This window comes from Larimichthys crocea, chromosome XII, assembly GCF_000972845.2.
Source record: "Larimichthys crocea isolate SSNF chromosome XII, L_crocea_2.0, whole genome shotgun sequence".
Classification (NCBI taxonomy): domain Eukaryota; kingdom Metazoa; phylum Chordata; class Actinopteri; family Sciaenidae; genus Larimichthys; species Larimichthys crocea.
Window position 1 is genome coordinate 30535664 of NC_040022.1, and position 20594 is coordinate 30556257.

The following is a 20594-nucleotide window of genomic DNA, read 5'->3' on the forward strand; positions in this document are numbered from 1 at the left end:
TTCCTGTCTCATGAAAAAAACAGAAACCAAACAGTTTTTCCACTAACAAGTGTTTGTATCATAGCCGGATGTGTCTTCTTCCTCTGTGCCGTGAAGCTCCACTGTTGCCCAAGAATAACAAATAAATAAATGTAATAAAATATGTTTTCTACCTGTTTCTAACAGATGAACACATCGTCGGTCTTTTCATGGGTTGAAACAAACAAAATAAACCCGACATCCTCCTTTAATTGATGATTTTCTGGCATTTCAAAGCAACATTTGGACATAATCTGTTAATTTTCCTCATTTTATGATTATATTATTACTCCATTTATTCTCTAACATGCAGAGCAGATCACCTCTACACTAAATTTTAGTTTGATGTAAGTTGAAGGGGTGATATTTGATGATATTTAGAAAAAGACAATCGAACATCGTCTGCATACAACTCGTTTTTTGCCTGTTTATGTAAAATAACTGAAATCTAAGAAATAACAACACGTTGTTTCCTTTTCCTCTTTCGCAGACAGCGATTGGTTTAGTGTGGCGTCGACTTTGGGCTTCAACCTCGGCATCAACAAGTGATTTCTCTCCTTCCCGACATCTCCGACCTCTGACCTGCAGCTTCTCACAGGTAGGCGATATATAAATGTTGTAGCACTGAACTGAAGGTGATGGAGAGCAACTGCATGATGGATTAAAGCTTCCAAACTTTGTTGGACAATGGATGTATGTGTGTATACGTAGAGAAAATATGATCAAGATTGTTGCAGAAACACTCACACTACATATTTTTCTTTCATTCGATGACGCCACAAAAGAAATTGCGACTGACCTTTCTTCCCAGAAACAATAATCAGGAAAGATCAGTGATCTAATGAACCAATTAAAAATAAATGCAAGCTGTTCTTTTCTTTTTTTTTCACACAAGAACAAACTAAACTCAGCATAAAAAAGTAAAGAAACTAATTTGCTGGGACTGAGGTGACCTAAAAGTAAAAATTAATAAAACATATAAATCTTTTTCAGCAGGCTGCTTCTATGTAGCTCATCTTCTAATTAAAAGATGTCTCAGCAGGTCTCTAAATGCCATATTGACTCAAGTTACAAACCACTGGACAACAAAGGAAAATACCATTTTTCTTCTTTTGCCATTTTGTGTAATGAGCCGCTGTGTTTTTTTTTTTTTTTTCTGGCGTGTCGTGGAAACGCTTTCTTCTCGTCAGCCCGTGCTGTATGAAAGACATCAGAAACAGACTCATCGGAATGATAATATAGTATGTGTCTGCACTTACGGAGAATATCTCTCGAAGCATGTCAGACTTGCATCAAAGCTCGCTGTTGTAATTTTCTTCTCAAGGGCAACTTGAAAGAGGAGTCAGTGGCGTTAGTTTCTTGTTTTTTCTCCGGTTCAAAAGTAACCCCGGCGCTTTGTGCCGGGTGCTGTAGGATGATTCAGCAGGAAGCCAACAGCCCGTCTGACTGATTCACATTTAAACAGAAACAGAAACATGGCTGCTCCGGGGAGCTCCGCCGAGGAATGGAAAGTAGCGCCGGATTTCACAGCGGCAAATCAAACGTCTTTTTATTTCTGTTTTCCCCCTCTTCTTCTTCTTCTTCTTCTTCTTCTTCCTTCTCTCTCCCCTCGTAGCGTTGTGCACACATAACAGTGCCTACTGATTGGGCTTATTTGAAGCACACACACACACACACACACACACAAAAAAAAGGAGATTTTCCCCGTGTCACAACGGGATTGAATGTGGTTCTCCAGAAGAGGAGGGCCTGAGAGGATTATATGGCTCAGTGGGCGCTGCATTGTGTGGGGAGTGGATACAGCAGGTACCCGCCGAATCCCAGCCAACAGACAGACACAGTGTTGCTAGGGATAATGTTGCCTCCCAGCAATTAAACTCTGGAGGTTTTGGAGTGGTTTAGGAGGAAGCTTGTTAAATTATCCCCCCCTCTCTGCAGCTCTACCTCTCCGTGAACCACCAGTCTAAACCTGAGAACTATAGGAGGAGTCGTCGTGTTGCCTCTTTGCATCTTTCCTTTTTTCGAGCGCGTATAGAACGAACACAAATTGAGACATCGGGGAAAACTGCACCTCCACTCTCGACCGTGTCGAGCTAAAGTGTAAAGAGTAAAAAAAAATGCCAGAAGCCGCCAGCTGATGGCAGCTTTGAATTAGGAACACGTGAAGAAAGTTGAAAATCCCAAACTTAATGCTTCACAGTGAGAATCCAGGTTACTCACTTTGTTGCCTGACTTTTCACTCCGTGAGGACTCAGAGGATTTATTAATATTCTACAGAGCAGCACAGACGTCTATAGGAGCCTCATTACTGTGACATACATTAGGTTAGCGGTACAATATGCCTCCGGTGTGCTTCGCTGAGTGTGATGTGACATTTGTCAGGAGCTTCTGTTGAAGTCAAACATTTGTGCTTGTTTGGGTAAAAACTTTTTAGTTTTCTGGTGCATTTACCTTTATTAATGTTCGTTGTTTTAACCTTTTCAGGTACATGCTGTGTTTTTTAAAGGGTCTGTACATCCCATATTCTATATACTGTGTTTTTTAAAGGGTCTGTACATCCCATATTCTATATATATATTTATTTATATTCTCATCCCATATACCCACCAAGAACATTTTATTTGTCATGTTGCTGTTTTGTTCCGTCCTGCATCGACTTCAGGTCATTTTCGAAACATGCTTCTACATATCACTCTACATACGTACTTCATTTGTTTCTCTTTTGCAGTTTGCACTGAGGTATTTTATTTTGAAAATCCACCAGCTTCGCTATGCTGTTTCTGTGTCTGACTTCCTGAACCGGACCGCGGTCGAAACCTTGACTAGAACAGCCGTGTGTTTGGGGGTTATTCTTTTTATTTACATATTTCTGCTTCTTCTACTCGATTACATTCGACAGGAAAGCTGTAGTTACAGTTGCTGCCTACCTGTGCATATCTACAACATGAGTTTGTTACGGATACATATTCTGTTTTATTTCTATCAAATACTTTTTGTCTCAAGGTCCCTGAGGATTCTGGGACTTGTAGTGTGCCTAACCAATCTTTAGGATTCAAGTGAACGATCAGACAGACTCGCCAAACTTCGAAACTCGTGCTGACTTCACTTTGTCTTCGTTTCGCCTTTGAGCTCACCCTCCATAAAACTCCTGTCTTGGTTTTGGTTTTTACGGAGGTGGGGAGGAGGTGTTGCTCGGTAACTTTGACCACTGTCCTCGTCCTCGGGCAAACAAACAGCCCATTTCAGAGGTGAGAGTCCACGGCATTCCTCTTGAAAAAACATTCTCTCATTTATTTCTAAAATGTGACACTGTGCTTCCTAACACCCTTGGGACTTCTGTGTCCGTAGTTCCAGGTCGGTTCCCAACAGCACAGCAGTGCTGCGTTAACCTCTTTTCCATACCCTTACACACACACACACACACACACACCCCAAGGTAACTGTGGGTAGTAGAGCCCCAAAGCTTCGTCGTCCAGGACAAATTGGTAGCAAGCGGCTCATTTACTCGGAGCCGTCATGAATGGACTGTGCCGTGACTGTGTAAACAAGTGCAAAGACTCCCAAGGGCATTCCTGCATAAATAATGACTCCAAGAGATGTTTGCCATTTGTACCACTCACTGGTTGCAGACATGGGTCAGCTAGTCTCCTCTGTGGGGAGTCTTCAGTAAACAACAGCCGCCGTGTCCGTTAACGACAACGTTGGAAAGTTTACCTGGTCACAGGTGCAAGGGCTGGTCTCCCAGGCTGGGGGACACTGGGAATTTACAGGCTTTCTATTTTGGTCTGAACCGCAGCGGAAGTACAAGTTTACTTCATTAAATCTTTATGTTTGGTTGCTTTACGTTCACAATGGGCAGTTTGAAACAAGGCTGGAAAGTTTCATGGACTCAGAAGTAGTTATGTTGTGGTCTGGACATTTGAAGGATTGTGTTTTGTCATCCTGCCACAGCGGAGATTTTGGCGGCAGGTGAAGAGTCAGAACGTATCACATCTCCTGTCATCTCAGTCGAGCGAAGCAGCGTCTGGGGTCTACTTTAAGAAACACATGAAGCGTTCAAGATCCAGTTACTCTTCTGCTGTGTCTCCGTTCTTTGCATGATGAACTGTTGTTGGTCAATTTCCAACAAGTTGTTTCTTCAAGTCTTCTTAGAAGGAGAATCTACGTCTGACTGACACCTGGAGTTTGACTTTAGAGGACGGAGACAAGAGGTGGCTGTTTTATTTTGATGAAGTCGTCTCTGTCTCCACAGTTTAGAAGAGCTGCCTTCACTTGTTTAATACGGCGTGGAAGTCAGCTGTCTTACCTGACTATGAAACAAGTTCTCATTTATTTTTTAAAACTGGTTATTTACTGAATAAGTTTTTAGTGCACGGTGCTTAAACCCAACGTCTCCCGACTCTGCAACAAATCCACAGCGCAGGAACTGTTACATGAACGTGCATGAAGTCTGATCGGCGTCCACAAACCACGTAGCCATGAAGCTACACCTGCGTTTTTAATTACACTTTAAAGCTACGCTCAATACACACAAACACACACAGGCCGTATCAGGTGACTGTGCCTTTAAATGAGGATGTGATGCCAGCCAATATCCAGGTAGGCGACACTCAGAAAACTCAGAGAACTCGGCCAATCAGAAGAGAGATGTTGAGATGTTTTTGGTGTTTAAAGTATTAAATATGAGATCTTTAATCATCAGCAATTTATATAAGACTGATCGTCAGCTGACTGATCCCTGATGTTGACGTTGAGGTCCAACCCGAGCTGTCTTCAGAGTGAGAGGAAGCTTGTCATGAATTTGGAACAAGTGGAATATTTCAGCGCTGATGAAAAGTCAAGTGGAGCTCGGCCTTTAAGACTCATCCCTCTGTTACATATTTCAGCAGTCCGTCCGCCGGGTTGCTATTAAATATGTTGTCGACCCATTTTTAGCAGCACATCTGTGGCTGAGCAGGACTGCACAGCTTCGTCTTCGCTCTGACCTGATATCATCTGCAGCTCTGCGAGCGTTCTGTTCTGTTTGACTGTTGTTAGTGCGCGTCAGCAGCAGCAGCAGCAGCAGCACGCCGAGGGGAACTCTCCGACTTTACAGCTCTGGTTTTTTTAGACGGCCACCCAGGCTGCTTCTGCACCGAGCAGCACTCCAAAATGTGTTTCATAATTGTTTGGCATATAGGTTTCCGCTGCAAGCGTGGGTTTGAGGGAGAATGGAAAGCAAAGAGGATGTGTCAGTGGGAAGAGAGAGAGAGAGAGAGGGAGAGAGGGAGAGGGGAAAGAAATAAAGAGGAAGACAAAGCAACACCCACTCCTCATTAGCTTAAACATTGCATGCATGTGTTATCCTGTAAGATAACGTTTGAAGAAGAATTTAAAAAAGAAAGAAAGCGGGAGCCCACATCCACTGCGCCACAACACGGGCTGCAGATATAAAACAAATCTGCACACTTAGACTCTGCCATCTGTTCATCTTGGAGAGAGGAGCACGCCTTTGCGACACTTTCTCTCTCCCCTCCCTCAGAAACCGTCAAACTCTCCGAGAAACCATCCAGCTTGACAAAGTGACACGCCTGGATGCCGACCCCGTGGCTGCATGTTTCCTCTCCCTCCGCTTTCTTCCGCAGATAGTTTGCATATCTAAATCCGGTTTGTTTGTTTTTCTGATAGCATATGCAAAAAATACAATGTGACATAATACAATTTGAGCTCCGTGTGAGAAAAATGGAATTATCTCGGGCCGTGATTGTCGGCGCCGTGTTACGGTAATCACTTTCTTCCAGGAGCGAGGACGTGACTCACTCACAACTTGACCTGCCGTCATTATCTATCCGCTCTGACAGTATTTATGCGTTTGGCTTGATTTTTTGTTTTCCTTGAGGTGAATTAGAAATGAATTTGGAAATGGAATAAATAAATAAAAAGGGACTGATGGAAAAAAACGAGTAATCCCCTTGCAAATTGGAACAAGGAGTAAATCCCACTGGCAGTAAATCCCCCCCACTCTCTGTTTGGATGCTTCACAGGGGAAGTGGTCGATCTTCACAGTGGAGACACGTCATGGGCTGCTTCTCTGTGATCTCCACAGCCAGACAGACAAACTCCCCGGTGGTCTAATTGATACAGGATGTGTGTTTTTTTTTCTCCAGGTCTCCAGAGGAAGGTCGTATCACACGAGTCCGACACACCGCGGAGACGTACGGGAGGCAGCGAAAGACGCTATATTTACACCAGCAATCACTTCTTAGATGTTGCAGATTCTCTGTGTTTATTTTGGTGCTCACGTCGAGACGTACTGTACTCGTCCCCGGTTTGTTCACCAGATGATTCGCCGTCCTAAATTTAACGTTGGAGCTCGATTTATCTGTTTTGGATCGATTTCCAGATCCATTAATCCGTTTCTATAACTTGAGCGCTATTTATTATTAAACTATTAAAGGTGCAGCGTCTAAGATATTGCAGACATGGAATATAATATGCAAAACTGTTTTCATTTGTGTTTAATCACCTGAGAATCTGAATAATTGTTTTTATATCTGCAGGCGTTGCAGGTCGTCCACCGGGCACAGACTCCAGACTTTGTTTACTTGCTCAGATTTGCTCATTTTCCTGGTTCATGTTCTTCTAAATATGCTTCTACATGTGTAAATATGCTGTGTACTTCATTCGTTTCTCTTTTGTCTGTTTTTACAACCCGCAGTTTGCACTGGGTGTTTTATTTTGAAAATCCACCAGCTTCTCTATGCTCTGTGCTAATCTGTGTCCGGCTTCCTGTCAGCTCCAGGTGCTCTGTGTTAAATTGACGTGGTCAAAACTAGAACAGCCGGGGCGGTCGGTAGCGTAGTGGGTTAAGCGGCCGCCCCGTGTGTGGAGGCTATAGTCCTTGCTGCAGCTGGCCCCGGTTCGAATCCCGCATCGGATGGCCTATTTACTGCGTGTCACTCCTCCTCTCTCTGCCCCCTGCTTCCTGTCTATCTTCAGCTGTACTATCAATAAAGGGCATAAAAGGCCAAAAAAATTATCTAAGGCCGGTTCTGAACCGGACCGCGAGGAGCCGGTGGGGTTTGAAACACCTTCAGATGCCTGTCAAGTTTCTCACCTGTTTTACGAACATCGTAGTTTCTCTTTCACACTAGGAAGGCCACTAGATGTCTCTAAATCCAACACACTGGACCTTTAAATCTTTATTTTGGGGATTATAAACTAATAACTAGAACCTTTCCCTGATAATAGAAGATTAAATGTGATTGAGGATTCATATGATCAAAAGAGACTTCAGCTTGGACACCTTGTGGACACGTCTGGAGGTCTGGCCCTTCACCTTCTTCAGATGTCACCTCACAACCATCAAATTTATCATTCCAACGCGTTCAGCATAAAAAGTAATCCCGTCAGCTCTTGCAGCATCACTTCCTTTGTGCAGATTCACCAAAAATGCAAAGTACGGGCTAAAAAAATGAAGCGGGGTCCCACACACTGTGACATTCTACTTCCTGCATGGTGACAAATATAGCAGAGCGTATTCATAAACACATATCGGCTGTGTGTTAAAGATCTGTGGACTTAAAGATGAAAAAGCAGAGCAGTTACAAACTGTGTTTGCATTCCTTCGGTTTCCTGGGAAGACGTTTAGAGGCAGATTTGCATTCTCAGCTGTTTCACTTCTGATTCAGGCTTTGAAAGATTCCTGGAGGAGTTTCCATGACGGAGCTGCTCCAGTTAAAAAGAGTAAATATTAATTCATCATTCACTTATTTCTGGAAACTTTCTCCTCTATGTATGAACTGTATGCTCTTGCAAGTGAACCAATTTAACGCTTTGTCTCCAGTATTTTACTAATTACGACCAGATGACACCGTTTCTCTGCAGAAAACATGCAGAGTTTCAAAATAAAACACCTCCACGCAAACTGCCAAAAGCGAAACGAATGAAGCACGTAGCATATTCACACATGTGGAAGCACATAAACCAGGAAAATCAGCAAATCTGAGCAGGTAAACAAAGTCAGGAGGGATAAACGTTCCCGGTGGGTTTGAAGTCGCGTGCAGGACGTCGCAGTGACGTGCACAGTTGGGTTTCAGGGTCACGCTGCGTATCGCTGCAGAGAAATCACCTCTTCACACTTTTTTTAATCAAACTGCAGCAGAGAGAGTAAAGAGGTGTTGATATATTAATTGTTACCTTCCCCTCGTGGCGCATGTGTCTCTCTGCGTTTTGGGCATTGCTATCTGGGCGATGCACCTCCTCCACCATCACCTCCCCTCTCCTCCTCCTCCTCCTCCCCTCTTCCTCTTCCTCCCACCCGCCTCTGCCAAGCGGTGACACATGGCCGGCTATGCATCATGTTTTGAGTGTTTGGATGAAGCCTCGGCCTCTCTCTCTGCTTTCCACAGCCCGTAAAGAGGACATCCATCAGGACAGGTGTAATTTTCCATGCAGTCACGCTTCTGTGCTAATACAATTTGTTAACCAGTTGTTAGATGTGTGTGTGTGTGTGTGTGTGTGTGTGTGTGTGTGTGACCCTCGTGTTTTCAGGGGCTTTGCTTGAACTTTGAATAACTTTGAGTTTCCTTTTTGAATTTTCCATTCTGTGTGCGGACGCCGACGATCCTAATTGGCCCGTCGGCTAATTAACTTTTTGTTTTATCGAAATAATTAAGAATGTGTTCAGAGAGAGGCAAACTTTCCTTTTAATCCCGTCGAACACGGTCGAGATGAAAAGGAGCCCCCGAGCTTTCAACTGGTGGAGATGCGGTGATGATGGTTTGCAGGCTCGGCTGCAGAGCGACACGGCGGTCTGTGATGGCCGGCGCCGTGTGCTTCACACTCCAAACTATTTGTTGTTCGGTGACATTGAGGTGACCCAGAAAATTCTATGTCATTAAATGCTTGGAGGGTTTTTTTTTCTTCTTCTGACCGCAGTTTGTTCTCAGCTCGACATCGCGTCGCTTGTTTCTCTGGCTGCAGTTTCTCGAGTGTCATCTTCTCGTCCGTCCTGCCTGTAAATGAAATTGTACAATTACCGAGGCTCTCCGGGCCCGTGTGTGTTTGTTCTCCTGCAGCTTTGCACTTTACTGAGTGCTACCAAATGGCTTTCCCAGATACCGTCCACACAATGCAGTTTAATTCTGGTTACACAACACTAGATGTCACTCCAATGTTCTGAGATTAGTTTGATGTGACTGCATTCGCCCGCAACCTGGGTGGACATCCCCCGTTCGCCTTTTTTAAGTGCACTTCCACACATCAGCTTGCACGCTTTCACATCGCGTTACATCACACGTCTGCCCGTAGTTAACCGCGGATCAAATGCTCGTGTCATCCAAGTCGGAGATGCTGTCTCAGATAAGCAGATTTAAAGTGTGTGTTATCTGAGCAGAAACTGAAGAGGGGTTAGCACTGTGCTGTGATCCCGGAGGTCTCGAGGGGAGGCTCCCGCTTGTCAGAATGTGCTGTTGCAGGATCTTCCTGATGAAGTCATTAAGAAGTCATTAAGAAACCATTAAGAATCATTAAGTCGGCGAGGTGGCACTGCAATGCGCGCACAGCGAAGCGCCAGGCATCAGGAAAACTTGTTAATCTCGCAGTTTATTTGTTTCCCCAGTGTGAGACTGTAAATACTATGACAGTGTGTTGAAGTGTGCATCCTAATGAAAATCTGTATTAGCTCCTCTGCCAGCGTGTGAACGCCGTCTCCAGAGGCGCCGCTCTCATCATCACACAATGGCTGCCTGCTCGCCAAGCTTAACTCTCTAAAGCAATAAACGAGACCGCTCCACGTTTGGAGCTCGTTCTGCCCCCTTTAATCGTCCAGGTGGCTGATTCCAGAGATCAGGGATCTCGAAGTGTCCGTGCACGTCCAGGCGTTCCCTCTGCGTTTTTATACCTGATTGTCCGCGACCGCTCGACGCTCCACGCTGTGACAGGTCGGGCGGAGAGCACTGAGGAGCTCTTATCTTACTCATTAGGCCTGAGCGACATGTTGCCTTCCCCCGTAATTATCTCCATACAGTAAATCTCTCGTTAGGACGTCCCTCAGAGACACGGCGGCTATCTCCGGGACGAGGAGGGAAGGAGGGGATGGGACGCCGCTATCAGCCGGAACACGGCTCCGCGGGGCGAACGCCGGGTCCTTCACGAGAGGAGGCGAGCGCCTCCACCTTCTGTGGAAGAAACAAGACAAACATTCACAAAATAACACAGAGAGTTCACGGGAAAGCAGAAGCTGAAATAATCTTTAACTTGTCAAAGAGCTGAGCGGCTGCGAGATGATGTGACGGATGAACCTGAAGGAATCCGTCCGTCCGTCCTTTCACCTCCCTGTGCTTCCTTCTTGCTCCTCCACTCTCGTGGCTTCAGCCTCTGTCATGGCAGTAATTAAGTGGCTGTGTTCGCTATCACACTGCGTGATAAAACACTTCCTGCAATTAGCCGTGTTGGCTTTCCTCAGGCTGCTAAAAACAATGCAGGCATGTAGCTGTTTGCGTTCCTCTGTGAGACGGTGACAGACGGTTAATGCACGGCTGAACAAAGACGGAAAGAAACAATGTTCGTTCATTTGATTTCTAACACAGGAGCTCGTTCTTCATCAGTCAGCTGGTTCCTTTAACTTTAACTTGTGTCAGTTGTTTTGTAGTTCGATTTGTGGCCAGTTTGGTCTGTGTCTTCACTTCAGTTCAGTGTCTCGGTCCACATCTACCATGGTGCCAAGACTGTCCCAGTTTTAAGCTCGGCGTCCCGGGAGAAACACTTCTGAATCACGCCATGTTGGCCTCACGACTGATCTAAATATCGGCAAAGACGTGGAGCATCTTTGGACCTGAGGTGGAGCTGAATGAAGCCTGGTTGCTCAAACAAGCCACCTGTCAATCAAAGCATCCACGCTCTTAATCCTGCATAACTTTAAGCCTTAATATAATGTGAACAGGTGAGTTGTATATAAATTCACCCTCAGTACAGTTGTCATGAACGGGGAAATTAGCTACAGAGACCAAAACTGTTTTTTGTACCAGGCTGTAAACATGTTTATTTCTGCTGTGAAGTTTTGAACATGGGGACTTATGGAGACTCGTTGGCTCGTCTGCGTCGGCCTTGCCTGCTGGGATTGAGCCATATAAAAACAGTTTAGGGGTCATGTTAGAAATTTTAGCATGCAAACACGTCAGCAGCAGCTCTGACAGGAAATCTCCGTCACCTCCGTCCTGCCTGCTGCGACCGAACATCCAAAACAAACAATAAAAAATGCAGGTGTGTTCAACGAAGCGTGTCATGTGATCACAGGCCAGTAAATCCCCCCCGCGTGAACTTTTACTGCCGCTCGGCTCGCACGCCGCCATCGGAGAGCGGCGCGCGACATAAACTGCTGTCAGAATCGCAGAAAAGCCACATGACAGATGGCTTCCTGCTTTCTGCTGCATTATTCAGCTCATGGGTGTGCCTCCTCTGCCGCCACGTTTGGCTCCGGCCTCGCTCTCTCTCTCCCATCCCCGGAAAAAAACCCAAAACACACACAACCCCTCCCGCTGACCCGGGTCAAGCAACTTCTCTCAGGGATTAATCCTTGCTGTGTGTAAACACATTAACTGGCAATTAATATGGTGATTCTGCTCCAGATGTGCTTGTTAAAAAAAAAAAGGAGTTTGGACTTGGCAAGCAGCTTTTTCCTGATCCATATGGGTTAGCTGCAGAAGCAATATTCCACCTGCTCCTGCCGCCATTATTTTTCACACAGGCAAACAAATGCCCCAAATGAGAGGCGCAGCATTTGGTTTAGCGCTGCTGATGAGGGATGGAGGGGAGGAGGTGGGAGACGGGGAGGGGGACGCCTCATTCTCGCAGCATTTATATACACCTGGTTAGTATGTGTCGAGACATGGCAAGCGAATCTGTTCCCGCTCTTCCGTTATGTTAATTCCCAGTCCTCCCACACTTGGAACATGATGATGTGAGGGTTTCATCAACAGCTGCAACTGTCTGTCGAGTGATACGACATTACTGCAGTATCAGTGCTTTTCTGTCAACTAGTTAAAGTCGACAAACTTTCACTGTCGGATTGCCTTGATAAACGCGGGAAGGAAATGATGTAAAACGTGTGAAATAGTGAAAGCCTGTAGCGGTGGCTCAATTCCCCGGCCTTCCCCGGGCTCGTGGCACCTCACCTGCTAACTCCAGACACACAAACGGGGCCAGCGGGGCCGAGGACGCCTCAAACAAATTGAGCCGAATTGCGCTAAATTACTTTTTTTTTTTTTTTTTACATCATCGATCCGGCTTATTTTCAAGCCGTGTAATTTAATCCTCCTATTACTCGGCCTATATATCATCTTTGTTTATAAAGAACGGGGCGATCAATAAAAGATAATACTGACTCTCTTCTGAAAATGAATCAATGAGAAACACGACGCCGCCGTATTATCATTCAAAAGCAGCGTGGGAACGTGATCTGCCTCAGATGTGCTGTCGCAGCTTCAGCGGCCAAAGGTCTTCGGTGAGCGGCAGCATGGCGGCGTTAGAATAACACAAACACAGTGAAGCAGACGAACGTCACGCTGCGTGTCGGCCGTAAACTTCGTACATCGGATGACTGGACGTGGCGTTGCCGCCTGTTGCTTCCTCAGTCACGTGCGTTCGAGTCGCAGCTGAGATTTTCGTGTAACGCCCCGCTGAGATGATCAGTCGCATCGACCAGCTGCAGAGTGAGTGATTGCACGCTGGCTCTGTTAAGTCCTGCTCTCATCAGGATCTCCTCAAACAAAAAACACAAAACCGGGCAATTCAGAATTCAGAGAGCAGCGAGAAAACAAGCGGCGAGTTTTCATGTCACACAGAAGAAGCGCAGCACTCTCATCATCCAGCAGATAGACTCCATGATAGAAATATTAATGTGTGCATATTTTAAAGCTGCTCTCAGTAGAAAACACCCACATTTGAATATATTTTTCCTGAAACAATCACAGCCTCCCCGAGCGGGAGGCATCCGTTCCCTCCCTTCTCTCCGCCTGTGATTAAAACGCAGGTGTAAGCAGGTGACATTAATCATATTTCTGACATGACATTACATGTCACTCGTGTATTGAAGCTCATTAAATGTTCATCTCGTATGTAACATTAATAAAGCTCGTACGCAGGTGTTAACCTCGATAGTTTATTTCATGAAAAACGATGATTTGAAAAGTTCCCCAAGATTACATTTTGTACACAGGTAGTAATATTCTGTGACGCTCCATATGTGGTAAAAAAAAAAAAACATCCAGTTTAATTATACTCATTATATTAAACATCCAGCTTTTAGAGCCATTACATGTGCTGCTATTAAAGAAAAGTCTCATTAAAGGCAATTTTGTTAAAGTATCACATTCATTTTCAGTCAAATGGTATTTAGCATAAACCAACAGGAACGCTTTCTCGACTTGAACTCAGTATTGTGTCACACCGGGTCATATTTGTGTGTTTTAAGGCACAAAGAACCGTCGCTTTAAGGCACAAAGAATCGTCACTTTAAGGCACAAAGAATCGTCGCTTTAAGGCACAAAGAATCGTCGCTTTAAGGCACAAAGAATCATCGCTTTAAGGCACAAAGAACCGTCGCTTTATGGCACAAAGAACCGTTGCTTTATGGCACAAAGAATCGTCGCTTTAAGGCACAGAGAATCGTCGCTTTAAGGCACAAAGAATCATCGCTTTAAGGCACAAAGAATCATCGCTTTAAGGCACAAAGAACCGTCGCTTTATGGCACAAAGAACCGTCGCTTTATGGCACAAAGAATCGTCGCTTTAAGGCACAAAGACCCGTCGCTTTAAGGCACAGGGGAGATTACACATAATAATTTGTAATATTCTGTGATGTTCGTGGCCCACTTTTTGAGCCATCACCCATAACAACGTTACAAAGTGCTGCACAGAAAATAAACGCATAGCAAAGTTTACAGAAAAATAAAGCACAGCCCGGTTGTGGGGAAGACGAGTCGATAAAAAATGAGTTTTTAATATTTTTTGGAGCTGTTTACAGACTCGGCTCGTCTAACAGATGGAGGAGATGTTGATCTGATCTCTGAGGGTTCAGTATGAGTTGGTGGAAACTATCAAATAAATGATGTTTCATGAACATTTACCGTACAGTTATCGCATGAGCACAGAGGTGACATATTAATGTCTTAAATATTCACTGTGTTGCTGTGAATTTGAAGTAGAAACCTACAAATATAGTAAGTAAACACTGCTGATATCCACCATGCGATAGGAAACCAAAACCACCACTGGCCACAAAGGATTTGGACTATATTACTCTGAATTCATGTTTAAAAAATGCTTTACGTGGCATTTTTTACTGTCAGTGGGGATGCTTTGGCTTAAATTAGACATCAACAGTAAGAAACTAAAACAGGATACCGGGCTGCTGGCTGTTTTTCGAGTAACAGCCACAAACCTCCCACTCTTCCGCCACGTGGGGTCTGTCCTCCGGCTCGGCCCGGATGGACTAGTGCTCCCCTGATGGTTGCATCCTTTCCCCTGAGGTCCGCCGTGTGCCGACGGGTAAAGGGGAGAGATGCACTAGCAGACGCTGGCCACAGTTGCTCTGCCTGGCATGAGCACCGTGTTGGCTCCGTCCAGGCTCGAGTCTTCCAAGAGCTCTGTCTTTTCCGGCCGGCCTGAGCGCCCGCATGGGGCCTGGCATGCTGCGCGTGAGCTTGGCATCCCGGACAAACAACAGGAGGTGGAGGCATCCTCGCTCTGCCTCTCTCTCTCTCTCTCTCTCCTGATGATCTGCTCCAAGGACGATTTCCCTTCTCTCAAAACTGGCTGCGCTTCCGCAACACAACAGCAGCCGCGTTCACAGACCTTCAGAAAGAATAGAATAGAACAAAAAGGAACTGAGGGAAGAGGTTTGATTTGCCTGAATCGCGCTGTATAGAAACGCATCCAGACTAATTAAATTGCATTCATGTTTGGGTACAGATATACTGACATGCAGAGTCTGTGCCGGGGCCTTGGCCTCTGGGCATTAAAAGACGAAAAGTCTTTTCTCCATATCTGCTAATTGCAGCAGTGCAATATAAAGTAATGACATGTTTGTCACAGTATCCTGATAATCAGGCTGAGTTTGCACCGCTTCACTGCATTATTTCGCCTGGCACTGGGAGGAGGTGGTTGTTATTTCGCTGTAACCGACCAACAGTGACTAACGTATCCGTCTCGTCATGAGGATTCTCCCAGTAGCTATCTTGTTTTCAGCTGTTCGTGGTAAGATTAGTGGTAACGGCAGCACCGCTGTCCAAAGCTGAAATATTTGAGCTCTTTGTCCTCTGTGATAGATTATGTAGCTCCCTCACATGAGAAGAAAACATGGATGATTTGGACTAATTCACTAATTATCTTTTTTATCACCGCCGTGTTGTTTTTCCTGCGCCGACCAGAAAGTGTTGTCGGTGTGCCGCCTAACGTGAACGGACGAGCAGCATTAGTCCGTCCATCCGTTATCTTCTGCTTATCCAGCGTCGGGTCGCGGTGGCAGCCGGTTTAGCAAGGCGTCCAGAAGTCTCTTTCCAAAAAGAGGCGTCCTAATCAGATGCCCGAACCACCTCAGCTGGCTCCTTTCGAGGCTCCGCTGGCTCCACCAGCCTGTTCACCTGGTGGAGGAGGCTCATTTCGGCCACTTGTATCCGCGATCTCATTCTTTCGGTGACTACCCAAAGCTCATGACCGTAGCTGAGGGTTGGCTTAGCTCCGTCTGCCTCGCAGTTCTGCAGACGCCACACCGAACCGCCGATCCATCTCACGCTAGGTATTACAGTTGTATCATACCGTGCATGCATTCGTGAACCACTGCAGTAAGGAGCCTTTATACACGGGGCGCTACCAGGACACCGTGAACTGTAGATCTTTACAAACCAAGACTAGTCTAATGATGGCATACCTGTACAAATGAGCAGAACTGAAACTGTGACCTTAAAAGTTGTTAAAGGTCACAGAAGTTGTTTCTGTAACTGAGTGTTCAGCACAACAACCTCGATCTCGTCTCTGCTTGTCGCCATTTGTTTGCCAATGTTTCCGTTGTTATTTTTCTAGCCACATTCCTCATCTGTCCGACTCAGACTCCGACTCATTTAGGGTTTTTTCCAGCCTTGGAAACAGCTGTCAAAGGGTCCAACCCTTAGACCCACCACGCCGTGCCAAGTGTGGACCACGATTCAGGCACAGACCCATGACGGGTGGAGCAGATTCGTGGATCATCAGACGTTGATCTCGTCTGCAGTTAAAAACATTATCAACGGACAAATGGCCTCGTCACTGATGAGCAATAATCTAAACCAACATCTTCGGTTCCACTCAGAACATTTACGTCTTCTCATCAACTAGATAACATCTGCTTAACACATATAACAAATTACGGCGGCTGTAATAAACAAACATTAATAATGTAAGTCGTGCATCAAACGATGATTGATCGCCGGCTAATATCTAAGAGCAAACTGCAATGTATAACACATGTTTTAAACATTATCTAACGCTGAATATTTAAATTCGTGATTAATAGTTTAAGATGTCGGAGCATTAATCCAACTAACATGCATCCCATTAGTCATTTAAACAATGCACTAATTCATAAATATAAATGCAAAGATGCTTCATCGTTTAAGAAGAGCACGGGCACGTTTGAACACGAGTTCTTCACAAACCTGTGCAGCCACGTCGGAGTTTATTGTTTTTATTTACAGCAAAATGAAGTCCGGAAGAAAAAGTCCTCTAACAAACTTCCTGCGTGAAAGCTGCCAAGCTGAGAGATCCTGCTGCCAGCTGCAGCCTGGAGCTAGATGTGTTACTGACATCAATTCAAAACACTTCGACAATCATTATATCATATTGTGAAACTTAGAAGCTGCAAAAGGAGTCACTGACGTGGAGAGAAACCATCCGACCTCCCCTGCTTGTTATTCACACAGCCTCAGAAAACACACACAACTCTTTTATTTGGATTACACCTCCATCACCGTTTCCTCCGTGTCAGCATTATCATATTGATCTCGCACTGTGGCTAATGAGCTGGAAGCTATACTCTCTCTCTCCGCGCCGACTGACCAACGGGAGATTTGAATCCTAACAACGTCCTTCAGGCGTCACGTGACTGACAAAAAAAAAAAAAAGAAGGGGAGCGTCTCATTTCCAATGCAGAGCTCTGCGGATGGCTAGTTTGGAAAATAAAGGAAACTGTATTTTAAAGCAGCGCCCTTCCCGCAACCCCCATAATTCATGCTGTTTATGATGTAAATATTTCAGAGGGGTGAGATGACCCCACAGCATGGCAAAGGCCATTAATAATCATAAAAAATATGAACCGCCCTCTCTGTGATTAATTGCATGCGTTTTGCATAATGCTTTGTTTGCGGTGAGCTTTAAGCAATTTACCATCAGGCGACCGAACTGTCAAAGTAACCAAGGCTACTTCAAAGTGATTTTTGTGGCTGTGTCACGAGTTACTCCACAGTTATCTCCATAAAGGCTCAAAGGTGGAGTCATCCTGTAATAAAACCGACAACTGTGCGTCCATAAAGAAGAAGAAGATCGCTGCCAACGCTTGTCACGGATTCCTGAACGCTTCTATCATCCTTTTTTCTTGATGAATTAATGCTAAAATAAATGTTTTCATTTGTTCATTAATCAAAGTTTATTTAATTAACGCTTCCGAGTGCTTGAATGAGGCTTTTTGGTGACAGCTAACTTTTGTTCCTGTGAAGGTTAAATGTGCTTCTTGTAAATCAGCCAAATGAAAAACCAAAAAAAAACGTCTTTTCAACTCTGCATTTAACTTTTTATTGGTTTATTTTATTGGCCCTTTAAGATTTAATCAGGATATTTATATTTTGGTTATATGGATTTTTACTGCCAAGAATTCTTGTATTCGACACTGACTCGGGTGAGCTGAGGGCAAATGTATCTGCCAAATGTTGTAGACCTGGTGTCTTGGCAAGTCCGTCGCATCCCTGCTGGCTCTGCTGAGAACAGTTTGTCAACTGGGTCATTCATATTAATTTATTTTAACATTTCATTTCATGTACAGGACAGACTGATTGCCCCATTCTGTGCTACACTGTAAAAAAAACAGAACAGAAACACAAAGATGAAAATGGAGTTGCTAAGTTGACTCCAGTTGGCCATAATATTATGACCACCTGTTTGATCCCCCTTTGCTGCCAAAAACAGCCCTGACCAGTCTGACCTCTGAAGGTGTGCTGTGGTATCTGGCACCAAGATGTTAGGTTGCAAGGTGGAGGCCTCCATGAATCGGACTTGTTGTTTGGTTGGATCGAGGTCTGGGGAATTAGGAGGCCAAGTGTGTGTCACATGCAGACGAATGGCAGGACGTGAGGTTTTCCAGAAGAGCTTTGCCGGAAGCATCATAGTGCGTCCTGGTGCCACGTGTTCTCCAGGTAAGCGACACATCATCAGACCAGGCCACCTTCTTCCCACGCTCCGTGGTCCAGGTTTGATGCTTGCGTGCCCATCGTTGCATCTTCCAGCAGTGGACAGGGGTCAGCATGGGCACGCTGACTTATCTGCAGCTTTGCATGCCTCATACGCAAAAAACTATGATGCACTGTTCTGTCAAATTTCAGAACTTTTTCAGTAGCTCGTTGGACTGGACCGCCCATGACCCTTCCCTGTTTCTACCTTTGATAGCACTCCAAACCTGGAACACCCCACAAGAGCTGCAGTTTCTGAGATGTTCTGACCCAGTAGTCTTGCCATCACAGTTTGGTTTCTTGTCAAAGTTGCTTAAATTCTGACACTTGCCCATTTTTCTTGCTTCTAACATCAACTTTGAAGGCAAAATGATCACCTGCTGCCTAATATAATCACCTGAACCTTTGACTGCTACTTTAATACTGTCTGGCAAACAAATCATTGCTGGTTGACGCATCACACTGCTCTGGTACAGGAGCTAAGGCTCATTCCGACGTGCAATGAGCTTTGACCCTGCTGCCGGTTCACCGCCTTTCCTTCTTGGACCACAAAAGCTGCAGTTTCTAAGATGTTCTGACCCAGTAGTCTACCATTACACTTTGGTTCTTGTCAAAGTTGTTCAAGTCCTGACGCTTGCCCATTTTTCCTGCTTCTAACATCGACTCTGAGGGCAATTGCCCATTTTTCCTGCTTCTAACATCGACTCTGAGGGCAAAACGTTAAACTGTGTAAATCAAAGTCTTTAAACGCAGGCGCAGGAATGTCGCCACTTACAGATTTAAAGATTTAATTGTGAAATACTGAGAGATTTACGCGGCGCTGATCGGTTTAATTAGCGTTGTCTGAACTCGTTTGCAAAGGGCTCTAATGCAACGTTCATTTCTATGTAAAAGTCCCACACTGCGGCTTTAATGACAGAGAGGAGTTGATTTTATTGAACTGATGTTATGGCGTTACTCACATCCCATCTCTCTCTCTCTCTGGCTGCTTTCAACTTGTTGCAGACAGTACAGTGCACACACTTGATTATGCTGTGCTGTATCTTTTATAGTGGCCTCTGTTGTCATAAAATCCAACTCAGCGGCGCACAGTTACATTTGGTGGTAAATCTGCTGGATTGTTTTATGGCACAAAGACAGATTGCCTCGCAGCCCAAAAACAGGAAGCAGGTATTGTTCTCTGGGTGTATTCAGATGGTGAGCATCAAACACGACGAAGCCAAGTCGATGTTTGTTTGTGTCCTTGTGGCAAACGATCCCTCCGAGTTATCTGGGAGGAAATTGAACGGAGAGACGCGTCCTTACCGTTTTTCGATGGGCTGTGTGCTTGATATCACATGTGTGACCAATTAAAACACACAGCTGTTCTTTCTCCCATCTGTTTGAAGCCGCTCTGTATTATAGACTGCGGCGGCTGTTTTGGATGTGATGTGTCATTCTCACAATGAATCACCGGGCTCCTCATTTGTCCTCATCAGCCGAGTCGCTGTCTTTTTTTTTTCATCCTCATCCGTCTCCCGTCCTCATGTTGTTTTAGTCGTAGTATCTTGTTTTTATGAAGACGGTTTTCTCTGGAAATGTGATCTTAAGGCGACAACGTGTGACAGCAAACTTTAACAAATTAGTGTTATTCTGCGACCGTGAAACGAAGCCAAAGCAGAAGCTGCAGTTCCTCTAACGTCCACTTGAGGCTGGCTCCAGAAGTGAGTCAGTCTCCATAAGTCCCCATGTCCAAATGTCCAACTTCACAGCAGAAATAAACATGTTTACAGCCTGGTACAAAAAACAGTTTTGGTCTCTGTAGCTAATTTCCCCGTTCATGACAACTGTACTGAGGGTGAATTTATATACAACTCACCTGTTCACATTATATTAAGGCTTAAAGTTATGCAGGATTAACAGTGTGTGTGTCCTGTCTTTTGCATGTCTCATGTACGTCCCTTATCTGTCCTGTGTTTACTGAGGCTGGCAGGGAGAGAGAATTATACAAAATAGTTCAAGGACAAGAGAGACGGGTTAGTAGCAGTAGCAAGTGTCATTCTGGACAAGAAACATAATGTTCATTACTGAGCAGAAAACCAAAAAAGGAAATTATCAGTGTATAAGAACAGTTAGAGCTCC

At 45.0% G+C, this 20594-nt stretch overlaps 1 protein-coding gene across 5 annotated transcripts in view; it reads left to right on the top strand.

Moving 5' to 3' along the window:
- LOC104923388 (RNA binding fox-1 homolog 3) overlaps positions 1-20594 on the top strand; it is a 387959-nt gene that overhangs the window by 79111 nt on the left and 288254 nt on the right. For all 5 annotated transcript variants that reach the window (XM_019261510.2, XM_027284895.1, XM_019261511.2 and 2 more), the window contains one exon: positions 509-616. The gene's annotated coding sequence lies outside the window, so the exon portion shown is untranslated. The remainder of the gene's footprint in view (positions 1-508; positions 617-20594) is intronic.